Source organism: Lates calcarifer, linkage group LG19 (genome assembly GCF_001640805.2).
Source record: "Lates calcarifer isolate ASB-BC8 linkage group LG19, TLL_Latcal_v3, whole genome shotgun sequence".
Lineage (NCBI taxonomy): Eukaryota > Metazoa > Chordata > Actinopteri > Centropomidae > Lates > Lates calcarifer.
This window is the reverse complement of record NC_066851.1, coordinates 12,839,249-12,855,092: the sequence shown is the minus strand read 5'-3', so window position 1 is coordinate 12,855,092 and position 15,844 is coordinate 12,839,249. Positions and strand designations below refer to the sequence as shown.

At 43.1% G+C, this 15,844-nt stretch overlaps 2 long non-coding RNA genes across 4 annotated transcripts in view; one reads left to right on the top strand and one right to left on the bottom strand.

Annotated features, from left to right (window-relative positions):
- The window catches only part of LOC108888147 (uncharacterized), a 139,501-nt gene that overhangs the window by 19,812 nt on the left and 103,845 nt on the right, over window positions 1–15,844 (bottom strand). The window lies entirely within an intron of this gene.
- LOC108888146 (uncharacterized) overlaps window positions 1–15,844 on the top strand; it is a 48,082-nt gene that overhangs the window by 10,233 nt on the left and 22,005 nt on the right. For both annotated transcript variants that reach the window (XR_007815125.1, XR_007815124.1), the window contains exon 2: window positions 7,222–7,364. This is a non-coding gene — a long non-coding RNA (uncharacterized LOC108888146). The remainder of the gene's footprint in view (window positions 1–7,221; window positions 7,365–15,844) is intronic.

Here is a 15,844-nt window from a genome sequence, read left to right as displayed (position 1 = left end):
CACCTCAAAACGACATGTAGCAAACATAATCTTTACAAGACTCTACGTGAGTTGTTTCAGTCTGAGAGCTCAGTCATATTTTTCCCTTAACAACATCTCTGGTAGAAATTTAAATTAAAAATCAAAGATGATGGAGAACTTCATTTCATCTGCACTGTGAACTGTGCTGTGACATATTTCAGTAAAACAGCAGCGCCTTATTTGATAGCTGACATTTGTTTAGAACAAATGGACTTGTACCATATATTCATTCTAAAGAAGACAGATGGACAGGGCAAACAGCACTGAGCAACCAGAACAACACGTACTGTAGAGAAACCACCTTATGCTTTTCCCTCTACACTATGCTGAATACTGAGAGGAGAAATAACACAGCCACTGGGCCTAATTAAAAACCGTATCTTTCTCATGCCAGGTGACTGGTAGAGGTCTAGAGGAGGTTTGTACTAACTACTTGCATGCACACACACATATGCACAACTACTAAAAGGAATAAAACTACAAAAAGTCTGTGAAAGGTAATAAAGACAAAATTTGAGCAAGAAAGAACAGGAGGTAGAGACGAAGAGAGTACATCAGGCCACGGCTGGGTCTGAGTCTCAGTGTGGAGATAAATGTCACTTCTAACCCTCCGTTGGCCTCTACAGCACAAATGGAGCGACCGCTCTCTTCTTATCATCCTCTGCACACACACACACATACACACTGTTCTCTCCCTCTCGCTCTAGAACAATTAGCTTTATGGTGGCTCAGAGCCTGTGAAATGTCATTCTGCCAGGTAAACTAGCTATTATATCACAAAGGCTGCAGCTGAGTCAATTATACAGCATAGGGAAAGAGGGGTAAAGAGCAGCAGAGGAAGAGAAGGGCCCGAGAACCGGGGCGATGAATTCATGAGTTCATCAAAGGGGGAGGGCAGAGGGGTCAGCGGTGAGAGAGGCCGGGAGGCTGGGAGGAAGAGAGAGAGAAAGAGGAACAGAGATGGAGAGCTTCAGTCCCGTAGGTTGTCAATGGTATGCTAATATGGCATTTACATCAGAGGAGACCACATCACCAAATCAAATAAGACACAAATTTGGTTAAAAGGCTACCTATGAGTGTTTGCTTCTTGATTTATTTTCAGTCACTGTCCTGGAAATTAGCCAGGTTGGCACAGGAGCATAAGATCCTGTAAAGAAAATGTAGTTTAAGCACTAAAAGTAATAGTTGTCATTATAAAAACAGACCAGGCGCACTCATTCGCAGATCATCAAAACACATTAGAGTGACAACATGAGGGAGAGGTAGGCAGAGCAAAACCGAAAAACTATGTGGCCAGCTCTGTTTTCTAAAAGCAGGCTTGTCACAGACGCCGTCCTCTCTGCAGAGTGACCAGATGGAGCTTGATGCTCAGGGCATACGAAGGTGGCCCCCGGGGGCCTCCCATCCTCACCCCCCTCCCTCACCCATCCTCACCCCTGAACTGGGGCTCTGACTGCACAAAGGGACCCGTTCTCTGCCTCTTGCCTGCCTGTGGTGGCTAAACCCCCCCCCCTCCACAACCCCCTCCCGTCTCTCCCTTCCCTCCTGCAGCGGACAGTGCCCAAATGCCAGCACGTCCCCACCTGGGCCTAGCCAAGCCTGTCCCTACTGTCGGGGGGGGGGGGCAGGCGTGACACGCAGCGCCGAGAGCACTCACCCCTGACGGGAACACAATGGCCCAAGGACTGGCTGGCTGACTGGGCTAGGTACAGATAATACTGTTAATCGTGCAGAGTGGCAAACAGCTTCCCAGAACAATGAGAAACCGGCAGAGCGGTGATTGGAAAATATCTCCCACCACTACCATACACCTACCCACGCAGACACACGTGGACATACACGCGTAACCTCTTGCAGGTGTGTACAAGAACATGCACACGCACGTGTGCACACACACACTTTTAACATGGAAAATTTCAGTTGAGCTTGTAGCTACCTCTGAGCTCCTATCAGCCCAAGGTGTTCCAGCCTGATAGAGATGAGAAGAAAAGGAGATTCCTACCTGTTTTTCATACAGAGGAGTGTAAATCACCAGAAATCCTCCAGCCTTTTCTCTCTTATAATCTAAGTTGTGGAACAATGAAGCACATTGCTCTGAAATCCTGAATTTGTTTTCTTTGCCCTTTTTTTTTTACTCTGTCTGGCTGTTGAAAGATATTATACGTAAATATGTTGTAAAAGGAGATAAACTCGTTCAAACATTTCACAACTGTAGTTAATATGCAACAGGGTCCTCCACTGAGAAAGTATGTAGCATATCCTCTGCTATGGTGTCTGCTTAATGTGCAAGACCAGCTAGAATAAACAGTGCCACTCCAAGATACAGTGTACAGTGGTGATGCAGAAAAACTGTGGTTCTAGAGAGTCTGTGTGAAATTCAGACATAAAAGGAATATAAAAAAAAAATACTCTAAAACTTAAAAAGAAAATCTAGCTGCAGAGCAAGTTGCACGCTGGATTAAAGATCCTCTTTACTCTGTTCAGGTCACCTTTTTATTAGTACATGCTCCCTAGCAGAGTTTCACACTAGATGTCATTTTCACTGTCCATGTGTATACTGCAGAAATGTCCACACACTTTGATGTGATTTTGTTATCACTCTCAAAGTCTGTGGACAGCCTTCTCTCTCTAGAGTTACTCACTAGCTACAGTTCGCATGGTTTGATTTGGATAGGTGCTGTTTGTCTTTTTCAGCTGATGCAGAATAAATCTATTTACATTCCCCAAAACACAAAGAAAGGCTCTCGTTTGTCTGTGACATACGAGCTGATGTACATTATCTGTAGACCGAGGATGCAAACGATACAAAGCATCATACTGACTTGCAGTACATTTCGTCATCATGTGGCTTTCAATTCAGGTCAGACTACTTTACTAGAATTATATTTGTTAACTGTCTGCGCTGGTGTACTTATTGAGATTATGATATTATATGTTACAGTATATGAAGATTGTAATAGGCCATTCACAAATAGGCTCTGGAACTGATTATTGTGAGTTCACGATCCCGGATTGGCCCACGCCCAAGTAGGTGTTGGCTGTAGTTAGTTGGAAGGTTTTCTGCCCAGATTTCTACTTGATAAAAGTCTAAGCTCTGAGAAATATTGATTTCTAAAAAGCCCCCCACCCCCACCCCCAAGATCCAAAAGTTATGTAAAAGCCTTTAGAGACAAGATTTATATCCAAGTATCTGTAATGTGATTAAGCTGAACTGGAGTGATATTGATTCCCTTTAAGCAGTTTCTCTCTTGTGTTACTAACCACACTCCCAAAGAGAAATTGGTACAGTATCTGCAGAGTTTCCATTCAGATAAATAACATTTGTATTGCACTGAAAAAAAACATGATACATGGTAATTATTTGTCTGTATTGTATATTGTTCCTGTATGAAGTTTTCTATGAGACTTGCTGCCATGCAGTCAGGCTGTCATAGCCAATACCGCTGTTAACTGCTCAGATGTCGTCAAATTGAGTGGCAGCCTCCCCAGCTCGCCTACATCTGGGGTGTGAGGGGTATGTGTCGCAAACATTCACACGTCCCAGAAATCCACTCTGTTTATCACCTGCTGACATTCATATTCATGTCACTATGCCTCCCTGGCCCGAGACAGGATTCGGTTAGTTCACTGACCAGCGAGGCTTTATTCTGCTCACAAGCTGCTAAAAGCATCTGACAGCTTTTTACCAGAAATGTTCTTAAAAGTGATCCTCATCCTCTGAGCAGTGCAAATCAAAATGCTTCAAGAGACTTTTGCACTTGAGAGGTATTAACATATCTAAAGCCATGGTGGAGGTGCATCAGAGAAGTCGTTTCTTTTCATGAATATAAAAACAAACCAGAATTTTACATCAAACAAGAACAAAATGTTCTTATAAAAACGAAAAGCCAGCCATGTATTTGACTGAATGTGTGCGATGCAGTGATCACAGGCAGGAAAATGGAAAATGCCTAGAATCCTGATTTTATGTATAACGTTATGCGTTGCACTGCATGTGAAAAAAAGTCTTGATAATTATCCTCTAAGTTCATTTCTTAGTTTTTAATCAATTTTACGTGATATGAAACAACTTATTCAGCTTTCCAGCTCCATGAAAGTTAACCTTCGTGATGGGATTTGGCCTGTGTCTGCGTGTGTGTTTACTCATGTGTCTGAGTGTTGATGTGTGTGTGTGTGTGTGTGTGTGTGTGTGTGTGTGAATCACAGGGGGCTTCTCTTCCCTGTTTGGCTCAGATTTTGGCAGCCCTTCGTACTCTGCCATGCATACGGAAACATGCAGGAGTGGGCCTGGAATCAAGGTCAGGCCTGGAAAACGATGTAGCAACACTCCTAAGACCTGACTTTCTGCTGAGTTTGGCATTGTGGTACCTGTCCCCCGAGGCCACAGCCAGGAGTCACCCATCATGCTTATCCAGACCAACCTGTAATGAGCTTCTGGAAGACAGTCCTACTTAGCGACAGTGTTTGGAGACTCTTGGCAAGCTGGTTGTGTTGAAGAGACTACATGGTCTTTTGGCACAGACGTGAGGCCTATTTCAACCTCCCATAGATTAAATGTTACTTAGCGGGAGCCTCCATTCTTGAAAGAACTCACTCAAATCCTGTGAATATGATCAGTCCAAAACGAAATAAAGGAAAAAAAGATAAAGGCAGAAACACATAACATGTGATATTCAGTGAAATAAAAAAAGACACATCAATCGCTGCAACTACACAATCATCCAATCCATATTCGAAAGCTCCCATTCTACTTCCTGAAAATGTCAAGAGGCAAGAGGGCACAGGCTGCAAGTACAAAGAGATGGAGATCAGAGAGCCCCCATACCACTTTTGTGCTGACCTTAAAAGGAGCAGCGCACTGTGCAAACATCTGGTCCATCAGCTGGATCCTATGCATCAGCGGGCACAGGGACACACTGGGACAGGTTGGCGGCTGCCTTTGACAGCAACAGTTAATTTCCAACATAATCAATTTATGTGCAGCTCCATAATAACCATCTGTGTTCTGCACGAGGAGGACAGTCCTGAGGAACAGAGCGGCTCTGGCTGCTCCTCCTCTCCATGAGTTACGCCGGGAGCAAAAGGGAGGAGAAGGAAGTGGAGGAGGCGGAAGAATGGGAGAAGAGGAGCTAAGGAGGTACATGAGGGGAAAGGGGGGGGGGGGGGGGGGGTGAAGACATGTGGCAGATGATGAAGAAGGAAGAGAAGATGGGCAGTAGCAAGGATGGTCCACAGAAGTACAAGCTAAATGAAGAATGAGGGGAAAGGAGAAGAAAGAAAAGGGGGAGGAAAGTAGGTGATGAGGATGAGGAGGAGGTCGAAATGGAAGCAGAGGACAGATGATGAAATCAGATGATTATTTAAAACAGTCTAGAACAAGGACAATTTTATGGTTCGAGTCAATAAGGTTAAGAGGATAAGAAAAAAATGTCTCTATTAATTGTACCTTTTCATTATAGGATGCAAATACACTGAATGAAACGGGTCTTCTCCACCTTTCCCTGCTGTAAATTTGGTTTCCCTACAAGGTTAGCTGCCTTGGCACTTGAAGCCCGCCGCATCCTCATCCACCTCCAATGTCAAAATTTGCCAGGGAAGGTGTCACTCAGACGATTACTGAATCACCTTAGTGAGCCAATTACACTGTGCGCTGTCAAGGCCAATAGCAAACAGTGCCTCACACACAGACATCCACAGCTTGGCTAGTGTGAAACAAAACATGAAAACGGAATTAAGCTCTGGTGACCCCTCACCCCACTACATGCAATTTTCATAAGAGTAATCAGCATAATGTGCTAGCTTCTGCACATAACTTCTGACTTGCTTTGACCTTAAAAGGGATGTTTTTGTGAAGGGGCAAAACTTCACATCACATCTGAGCAAAAATACAGGAAGAATATGCGAGTGGGCAAACAATCGATAGTAGGATAAAGATATACATAGATTCTTAACGCTATCAAGATGTTATAAAAATGAACATTTTTCATATGGAATCTTGTGATATCGATGGCTATTATGCTATTCCTCCAAAGTGAAGATCTTTAATCATCCAGTATCCTGCTCCAGACTGAACACTACACCATGAAAATTGTTTTGATTCAGGTGAGAATGGAAATGAGGGTAGATTCTGGGGAATTAATAGCTGTCACAACAATTTCACTTCCTCTTTTTCTCAGACAACCTCCCTAAGCAATAACCTCCATTCCCTCTTTTTATGCTTTTTTGTACACGTGAGCAACTGAAGAAGCTTGACAAATACATACATGCCACACAAATATATATGAATACATCACAAGCCAACTCAAATCAAATCCACCTGCCAGTGGGAATCTCAGGTGTGTGATCCTGTCTGAAATAAATATATATATATTTTTTATACAGCACTACCGGCGCACCTCAAAACAGTCCAACCAACCTGTCATGCATTATACATGTGCAGTGTGAAAGTCCATGTGTCCCTGTACATCCACTGCTGTCCTAATTGACATGCAGAAGGCCTTAGCAGCTGTGAAGCTTTCTGTGCACACTTGTGTATGTGTGTGTGTGTGTGTGTGTGTGTGTGTGTGTGTGTGTGTGTGTGTGTGTGTGTGTGTGTGTGTTTGTGTGTGTGTAGTATGTATAGCTCTCAATAAAGCCCCTTCATCCTCTAGGCCACCTGGACATAATGGCCATAGGCTGCCACCATCACCACCAATACAAGCAGCAGCAAGAGCCGAGTTAGAGACTCATTTTTAAACACATGCACCAGTTTTTCTTTTTATAACACATGGAGCGTGAACTATTTTATAATAATATTTTATAATAATATTTTATAATACTTTGTGTAATATCTACAGTAAAGATTAGTCATTTCATGTCAACACTGTGTGAGCTGCAGAAACATTTTTTTAAAACTGTAGGTTTCATGTGAAGGCCTCTGTGGCGAAGAGCTAGACAAGTTTTCTTTGCAACTTCAGAAATGTCCTTTGTTTGCAGTGTATACATAACCTAGAGTGTGCATGTGTATGTGTGTGTGGTGCTGGTGGGGTGGGGTGGGGTGGGGTTTCGATCTTCCCTTTTTCCTCATCTTCAAGTCTTGATTCTATATTTTTTTTTCTTCCTTTCCTATATCAGAAGCCTTTGATTCTGTCCTGCTTCTCAATTCTTCATGGAACTCCAGCATTTCAAAGAGTTCTTCTTTTCTCCCCTCCTCCTTCCCAGGCAGAGTGCCGGCCAAGTCTGGGAGAGGGACTGCCCATCAGAGGTTGGCTGCTATCAGCAGGGGGCCGCATGTCTCCAATTCAGGTCAGCCTTGGCTACAGACGGGGACTTTAAAGCAAGCCACAACGCGTCCTGTGATCCCAGTAAGCACGCTTGTTAGTGGAATTGATAACGGACCCATACACCTGGGTCCTCTGAAGTTGGCATGGCATTTTAAAGGGGAAGACAGGGAGCCAGGGCAGCCAGATACCGCATGCAAACGTGTCAAACCTGAGGAAGGGAGGGATGGGGGGGGGGAAAGGTCTTTTTGGCATGTGACGAAACAGAATATGTTTGAGGGAGCGACCTAGAACATTGTGGAATTATGTACAAATACAGGGCATATGGCATGGAATCATTCTGAGAATCCTAAATATGTTTTGGCTCTATCATGTTACCTCCTGTAATTTCCTTGCGCAAAGTTTGAATAATATGTTAATGAATACCAAAAAACATAGACGCACACTAATGTCCTATAATGTTCCATTTTTATATTAACACAATGAAATATGAACCACATATTTAAATTCTATATTGCGCTTGTGTGTGACTATATGTGTGTGCTTCAGAGGCAGTGGTTGCAGCTGATACAGTATGTCCCAGCATTTCCCTTCCAAACAGCAGTAACATAAGCGCCATGTTCAGATGCCACATTTATGATAATCAGAGTATAATTCATTTATTGGGTCTACCTTTGCCATGTGTTGACCCCACGGCCATGTTGCCAGTTCACATCTGGCTGCATGGTGCGCCGCTCAGTCCTGGATGGGATTTGCCCCTGGTGATGGGGCATCTGGGAGGCCAGATGAAGCTGAGGCTTGATGAGTGCTTTGTCTATTATGGATATGGGGCTTTATGGAGACATTGACAGCTGCACATTGACAGTCTCCTGAGCAGGAGGCCTACTTCAGCAGTTGTGCTCTTTCTGTTGTTTAGAACACAGAGAGAAAACACTAAGCTACAAATATTAGCTGGATCCTGTGTTTGTTACCGCAGGTTTTAAGTGAACCCTGAATTTGAAAGGATGAGGAAAGATGGCATAGTTAATTTATTCAGCCTAGTCATAAACCTTTTAACACAGTTGATAGGATTGATAAAAACGTTAAAACTGCAGTCAGGGAAAGCCTCTGGACCACACACACATGAAAAAAAACTATTTTCAGTAATTGCAACCTACCTAACATCAGGCATTTAAGCGCATATTTAGTGCTGCTCCCAAAAAGTCTGCACCCACCAGCATCAATACATGTTTCTAAAAATTACACCAAGAGTCAAAGTGATGCTGCAACTGAATGAACCTATCAGCACATTCGCTGTATGCCCTGACACTCGTAAGTGACGGGTCGGAGCGGTGGATGGAGAGAGCTTGACGATGAACGCGAATGAAAGATCATCCAGCGACAAGAGACATGTAGCTACAGACCAGGCAAGCCGAGCTGACGTTCTCCAACCTTCCCTCCTGCCCGCCATTTGTGAAGGATTTGGGGATTTCATAATTTCCTGTTCTTTCTGAAAGGGGGATGGCAGCACCTGGTCCACACAGCTGTACTTCATTTAGAGAGCAATTTGAAAAGAGCGAGGGGGAGAGGAGAGGAGCGGAGCAGCCTTGTCATTAAGGGCTCCAGAATGGCCTCCGTTTGTTAGACACATGGCACAGAGTTAATGCTGCTGAATGGGGAATAGGCGCTGTTGATGCTGTCACAAATTTCTCATAAGTGCTACGACATCTGAAAAAGCCACTCCAAGAGCAGGGAGGGGGGGAAATTCAAATTTTCCTTATCAAAGAGGGGTTTTTTTGTAGGTAATTGACAGCTGCGGCTAGGATGTAAGCATGTGTTTCTGTCTGTTAAGATGGATATTCTATTTGTATACCATTTTATCTTTCACACACCTTGAAGTTTGTTGTGCATGCAGGTGATGGCAGTGCTGGAGTTTGTATCAATGAGTTGACAATGAGAATAATAACCAGATTGTTGGTAAACTAAGGTGATGCAAAGGTTTGTTGTGCGGATGCGCAGCTGCCTCGCCTCTTCAGAGTTGATCTAATTGATTTTGACGTGCACATGTGCAGGGGAGAAAAAAAATAGTGAGGCGGGATCAAAGGCAAACGCTTTATTGCCACATCACAGGCCCCTGCTGCATTTTGAATTCTACCAATCTGTCCAAACAGTCAGATAAAATCCTGCGATGAAGAGATGCGCTTCTCTCTCCCTCTCTCGCTCACTTTCTCTACCCCTCCCCTTCCTCCTCTCCCTCTCCCTCCTTTTCTCTCTCATGCTTTCTTTCTCTCTACCTCTCCTGCCTCCTTTGCTCTTCCTCTCCTTTAGAGTAAATCTCAAGCGATAATAAGTGATGCAAGAGCCACGGGGGCAGTGTGAAAACACTGATCCACAAAGGTAAAAACAACTTCCACAACAACTTGTCAGAGACTTGACAGATGTTAAAAGATCTAAAACAGGAGGAGGTAAAATGAAAGTTTGTTAGTTAAAGAAACTGCCACAGATACACTGGTTTACTCTGCATGGTAAGATATGGAACAGGATAACTCAGATATTATTGAACCTGGATACTTTTACTTATGTAAAGGATCTGAATACTTCTTCCACCACTGTCACACAATGGCACAAACAAACAAAATTGATCAAGGCAGCAATATTGCAGCAACTCCCGTGTTCTGCTTGGTAAAATTACTGTTTATGTCAATGGAGTCTGGTAGCAATATATAACAATGTTTGTGGTTAAACAAAGAGAACCTTAGTCTTTCATAACGTGGCAAAAAAAAAAACAAAAAAAACCCTACTTTAGTGGATGTACTTTAACGTGGACAAATGCCGAGTTGGATTACATTGCAGCACCTGTTCCTAGGTTGCTGGGTGCGCTGCTCCTGCTCAAAAATGCATCGATTTTTGTCCCTGTCAATCATTTACACCCAAAAATATGGGAAATGTTCAAAAATACTAGTTATCATTTAAATCTAGGACAAAGTTCTTCACCAATGTCAAAATTGCTCGCTCTGTTTGATAGGAACAAGTGACTAATAACATCTAAACGGTGGCCGAGCTAAATTCAGTTGCGCATCCTTTTAAAACAGGTGGTGCAGGAAGTGAGCACTTGCTAGCCATGCAGCAGCTAGTGTGACTAGTTTCATTTGTAGCAAAATGGATATTAACAGGAAAACCATATTAAATGAGATTTGCGTCTCATTTAGCAGAGCAGTTATATAAAGTTGGATTATGTGACACAGCTGATATGATAGCTTCCTCCATTTTGGACTCTCCAGTTCTCCCCTTTCCCTCAAACACTAGCAAAGTCAATGCAAAACAAATACACAAGTACACCAATGTCTAAGTCTACATGAAAGAACTGAACAAAAGTACTTTGTCTCAGCAAGGGAATCCACTAATCGCTATAAATCCTCTGAAAAGAAAAATCTCTTTACAGTAAGAACAAGTATAGAACACACAACAGAAACTTTCTTGTTTTCACACCTCACAAACACACAATAGAACACACAGCTGTGTTTTTCAGTAGTTAGCCATCTTGACTGCTCAGTGAGCAGTGGGCCTGCGCTCTGTGCTCACTGTTAATGGGATGTTAGTGAGTGGATGTGAAAGTGTGTGTGTGTCTATGTCTGTGGGCAGAGTGTAATAACAGAACCACAGTTGGACTAACCATGCTGGGCGCAAAATGAGAGCTACAATGAGAAGATGAGGACAACATACACACAGGCAAATGCACATACACACACACGCACCTGCTAGGTGTGTGAGGAGGCTGTGTGATATGGCGCCGGGCTCCCACAACCGACCAGTCTCAGAGAGCTGTGCTTCACAAATGAGTCAGAAGCAGATTCTGTGGTTAACAAGCACACCAGTAGAGGATATCAACTGGGCCCAGCCATCCACTGCCACAAACGCATGTTGTATAATGCATTTGCTCACTCAATCTCACCTCATACTGTACGCCTGTGCCAACATTCGTTGACACTGACATAACAACGATGGATTCCTCAGCAAGAACTGGAACTGAGAAGCATCCTTTACCAAAAAAAAAAAAAAACAACAACAACTTGATGAGATCTGTATGGAAACTTGTGAGTGGGCTCTGCTGTTTGTCAAGTGTGCCTTTGGCAGGGCAGTGGTGGTAGTGATGGCTGTGGGTGGTGGTGGGGGTGGAGGGGGTCAGGGGGGCTCTTGGCTGCTCTCCTCCCTCCTGTCAGCCCCCTCTCTCGGCCAGGCAGGCAGGCTGTGTTGGGCGGCCCGGCTCCTCGGTAGCAGATGCGAGCCCTCATGTCAGAGGCAGGCAGTGGCCCGACGGAGTGCCGCTCGTGCTCATACCTCATTGAGCCATCTCCCCTAGCAGATGGCGCGCTGCTGCGGGCGCTCCTCTCCCCGATAATTACCAGGCCTCGCCACAGATGGAAATGTCAGTCAGCCTCACAGGTCCTGGTTCCTGCCACTGCCTCCGTCCGCGGCCCCTCTACCTAGGCCGGGCGCTGCCAACACTCACCATGTGTTCTGTGACTGCTGACTAGGCAGGCAACAAAAGAGAAATCCGCCCACATGAATATTCATGCAGGGATGTTAGGTGGCTAGCAGTAGACCAGACTGGGCACCGGCAAATAGTTGGCCAGGTGCAGGTTGTGACACCGATTTCCAACCTCTTTTTTGTCTTCCACTCCTATACTGTGTCACTGCTCACGTTTCATGACACGGTGCAGCAAAGTGGGCCTTGATCAATCTTATGCACGGTGGAGAAGGAAAGGTGAAATTGTACCTACTGCTTTGTACAGTTGTGGAATGACATATTTAGGAGATTAGGATAACTGTGTTTGCAAAATGGATTAATTCTAGCAGATGCCAGGACTAACCCCCACTTATCTGTGATAAGGTGACCAGATGTCTCAGCTTGGCAAAGGCAACACTCTCCGAGTTTTATTACTCGGCGCCAAAGCATCCCCCGAGAAATTTCTCTGTGCATTCACAGATAATCTACCTTCGCAGAGAACAAGGCGACAGGGTTTTGCCTCTTTGTGTATTTGTTCATGTAAGAATTTATGTGGACGTGTTTCCTGGTTGTAGAAAGCTCAAGAAGATTAAACTTAAGTAAATACCTTTGTGCCTTAGTGCAAGAATGGCAAGGGAAGAAGACAGAGGAAGTAAGTACCGGCTTATTGGAAATATCACTTCAGCATACATATCTTGTAACGATGCTCCCCAACAGACAACAGGAAAGAAATCATATTTAGACATGTAAGATGAGCTTTGGTAAGTTTCTTTCTCAACAGGAATCATTGATTCTTATTTTTCTGTGTGCCTCTAAGTGTCTGTAAGTGAGAGAGAGAAACCCATGGTGCCTCTCAAATATTGTCAAACTGTACCAATATGCATTGCATCACTGTCAAAAGAAAGGAGGTGCAAGCTTGTTGGCTCTCATGGTATATTTCAACGGGGAGTGCTTAAAATCTACAATCACTGATTACAGGTGATGGCTGTAATTGCGTGTCATACTCAAACAATAACGTTTTATTACCCATATGTCTTTTTATGCACTGAGATGTGTGTCTCTCTCAGTAGTATTCCTACTGCAGTTCAACCTAGGGTGCGCTGTCGCACCACAATGCCGTTTACAGGTCACAGAAAAGCCTAGATAACAATAAAAACTAGCAGTGGTTAACTGAAGAAGTGAGATGAGTCATAATGAGGATGCCTTTAAGTTGATGCGGGCAGTGATGTCTTGCTATTTGCACTGCACCACTGCTGACAGTTTGGAACCCCAGCCACAGAGCCCACTGTGCAGGTGGTGAGGAGGCCATGCTGTTGCAGAGCAATATGCAGAACAGCCTCTGATGAAGAAGAGGAAAGCCACATCACTTAGCTCAAACTCAAAACTCAACTCTGCTGTGTTTTTTTGTTACTAATATGTAAAAGGCAGCTAGGTGGCCACAAAAATAGGGAGATAGGAATATACTCTACAAAATCCAAATCACATTATCTACAAATTTTAACCAAGATAAGAAAAGAATCAAATTTTTTAACATCAATTTCACCATGTAATAATTACTATGCTATAGAAATGTGTGGATATCAGTAAAACAGAGATAAAATACATTAGCTAAATCTATTTTATTGACCTTTTCTGGCCTGTTTCCTGTAACTGAAAAGTAATTTCAGTAATTAATTTTGTTATACCACATTAATAAGGAAGTGGTTAAATGTAATCATAGTGGAGAAAAAAGTAACACAGCAACTCAGCCTGCTAAAGCTAACTAGCCTAGCTTAGATGCCCAAACAGAATATCCAATCACAATGTGTGATTTTTGGGTAGTCATCTTGAAAACCAATTCAGTCAAGGTTTTACAGTGTATTTAGCTGTTACACACTTTGGAGAAGCAGCCGTCCAACTTGAAACTGTTTTCTATCAACTTCGTTGTTTCTGTAGTTGCTATTGTCCTGTAGAACAGGACAATGTTTAAGTTGCTTTGAGCACCCATCAGATTCTCGGGCACTGCTGCATCGCTGACCCCAGTCTGACCCCTCTGTGAAACAAACACATCTAAAGTGCACTAACACAGCAGATAAAGTTTTGATAGTTGAGTGGTGCAGAAGAATCAGTTTCATCAGGGGGGATGAATTCAAGCCCAACTGCCAAGTCCTCACTCACTGATCTCGTGTTAGGCAGACTGAGAGATGAAACTTGAAAACATATGATGCAACTTGAGCGCAACACAGTCAGCATAAAATAACCAGAAGAATCCAGCCCCCTACGAGAGTGAAAGCTGTCTGCATCTCAATAACTCATACTCTGTCAAACAGAAGCCTGAAAAGTGAAAAAGAAGCTTTTGCAATTAAAAAACGGTCTAAATCCTATGAGTAGCTAACAAAAGATAAGGATGTATAAAGAGGTGTGCGCACTTGCGTGATCCTTCTGTATGCTGTTTGATTATCCACCATTTAGCAGCCACTTACAAGGCCTTTGTCAAACCGTGAGAGTGGCTGTGCTTAATATAACCTCTGATCATAATTAAAAGTGGTCAAATGATGCTCAAGATATCACACCTTTGTGTTGTACAGATGCAGTTCAACAGAATGGCATCAGTCTGTCTCCCTTTTTTCTTTCTTCTTTTTGTCTTGAGCTGACAAAGCTGGCCCCTCATTTCCATTCTGCCCATTATGCAAATGAGGACGGATCACATATTGGTTCAGATGAGTAAAGCAAGTGCAGAGGCCAGGTCTCCTTTAGGACCAAGTGGAAATTTGCACTTAAAAGCCATTTTGTGTGATAAAACAATGGCCCAGGTGCTGTGCCCTTGACCAAGGGCTTTATCGTCTCCTGTGAGGCAGAAAGTTGGTGTCACACCTGTTTCAGCCCCTTTTCTGTCAGCTCCTGGCCCAGCTCATTCAGTCTGGCTGACAATTGAGTACAGATGATGCTGTCAAAATGAATTAAAGGTTTCACTGCTTTCTAACCCCTCCACTTTCTGACTGATGCACATTTGCTGCTTGTTCAAAAAGAGTGTTATGTGTACATATTAAGGATTTTGTGATAAGCATAAAAAAAACATGTGTTGTCTTTTTATACTGATGTCTGCTTCTGTGGATGCCACGTGCCTATTCATTTATAGCCTGGATTTTATTCTTAAAAAACAAAGGGCTGACAATGCTGTTTAACCTTGTTAAATATTCTACACTTTCATTAACTGTTTATTGCTGTCGAGGGGGCACTGTGTTTGATAGATTAACAACAGAGGCCATATGTTATTTGTTGCCTGGTAAGATTTTCTCTTCTCGTACAATCCTGTTGTTAGTCCATGAACAAAGCTAGATCAGAGAGATTAGCACCCATCACCTAATGCATTCAATCAGCAAATCACCAAAAACACTATCAAACAATACTGAGGTTTGGCACCCAACCAAAGAAGAAATCACTCCTCTGAGGATTTTCCCACATAATCTGGTAGGAAGCTGATGATTTGAGTGTAAACAGCAGACCTTCTGTGTCCAGAGCTTTAAATTAAATACAAGCTCTTTGAGTGTCACATTGTTGTGGCCAATTAACTTGCACATACTTTGTTAGCTTGTTAATTCCACTTCAAGATGTCACTGTAAGAAATCCTGCAAATATGCTTATATTTCTAGTGGAATGCTTCTGGAAGATATTCAGTAGTTTAGAATTACCAATCCTTCAATAAATATCCACAGAAGCCTGGAAACCACCCCAACATGTCAACATTACTTTGTAAAACCTTAGATAATTTTTGGATATACGCAATTTTTTGTGTGGGACTCTGTAGAATATAACATAAAAAAAATATCACTGTGATGACATCAGTGCACTAGGACAAAAAAATAGTCACGCGCACAACCCTCCAAAACCAAATATCAGTGAGCTTTACAGGTGCTGACAGATGAATTTTGTCACCTTTGGATGGAGCCATGCTAACAGCAACCCCCTGTTTCCATGCATTATGCTAAGCTAAGCTAACTAGCGACTCAAGCTTCATATTGGATGGAGAAATCTGAGAGTGGTATCAATCTTCTCATCTCTCAAATTATTCCTTTAACAACCTAAAAACCTTTTATTT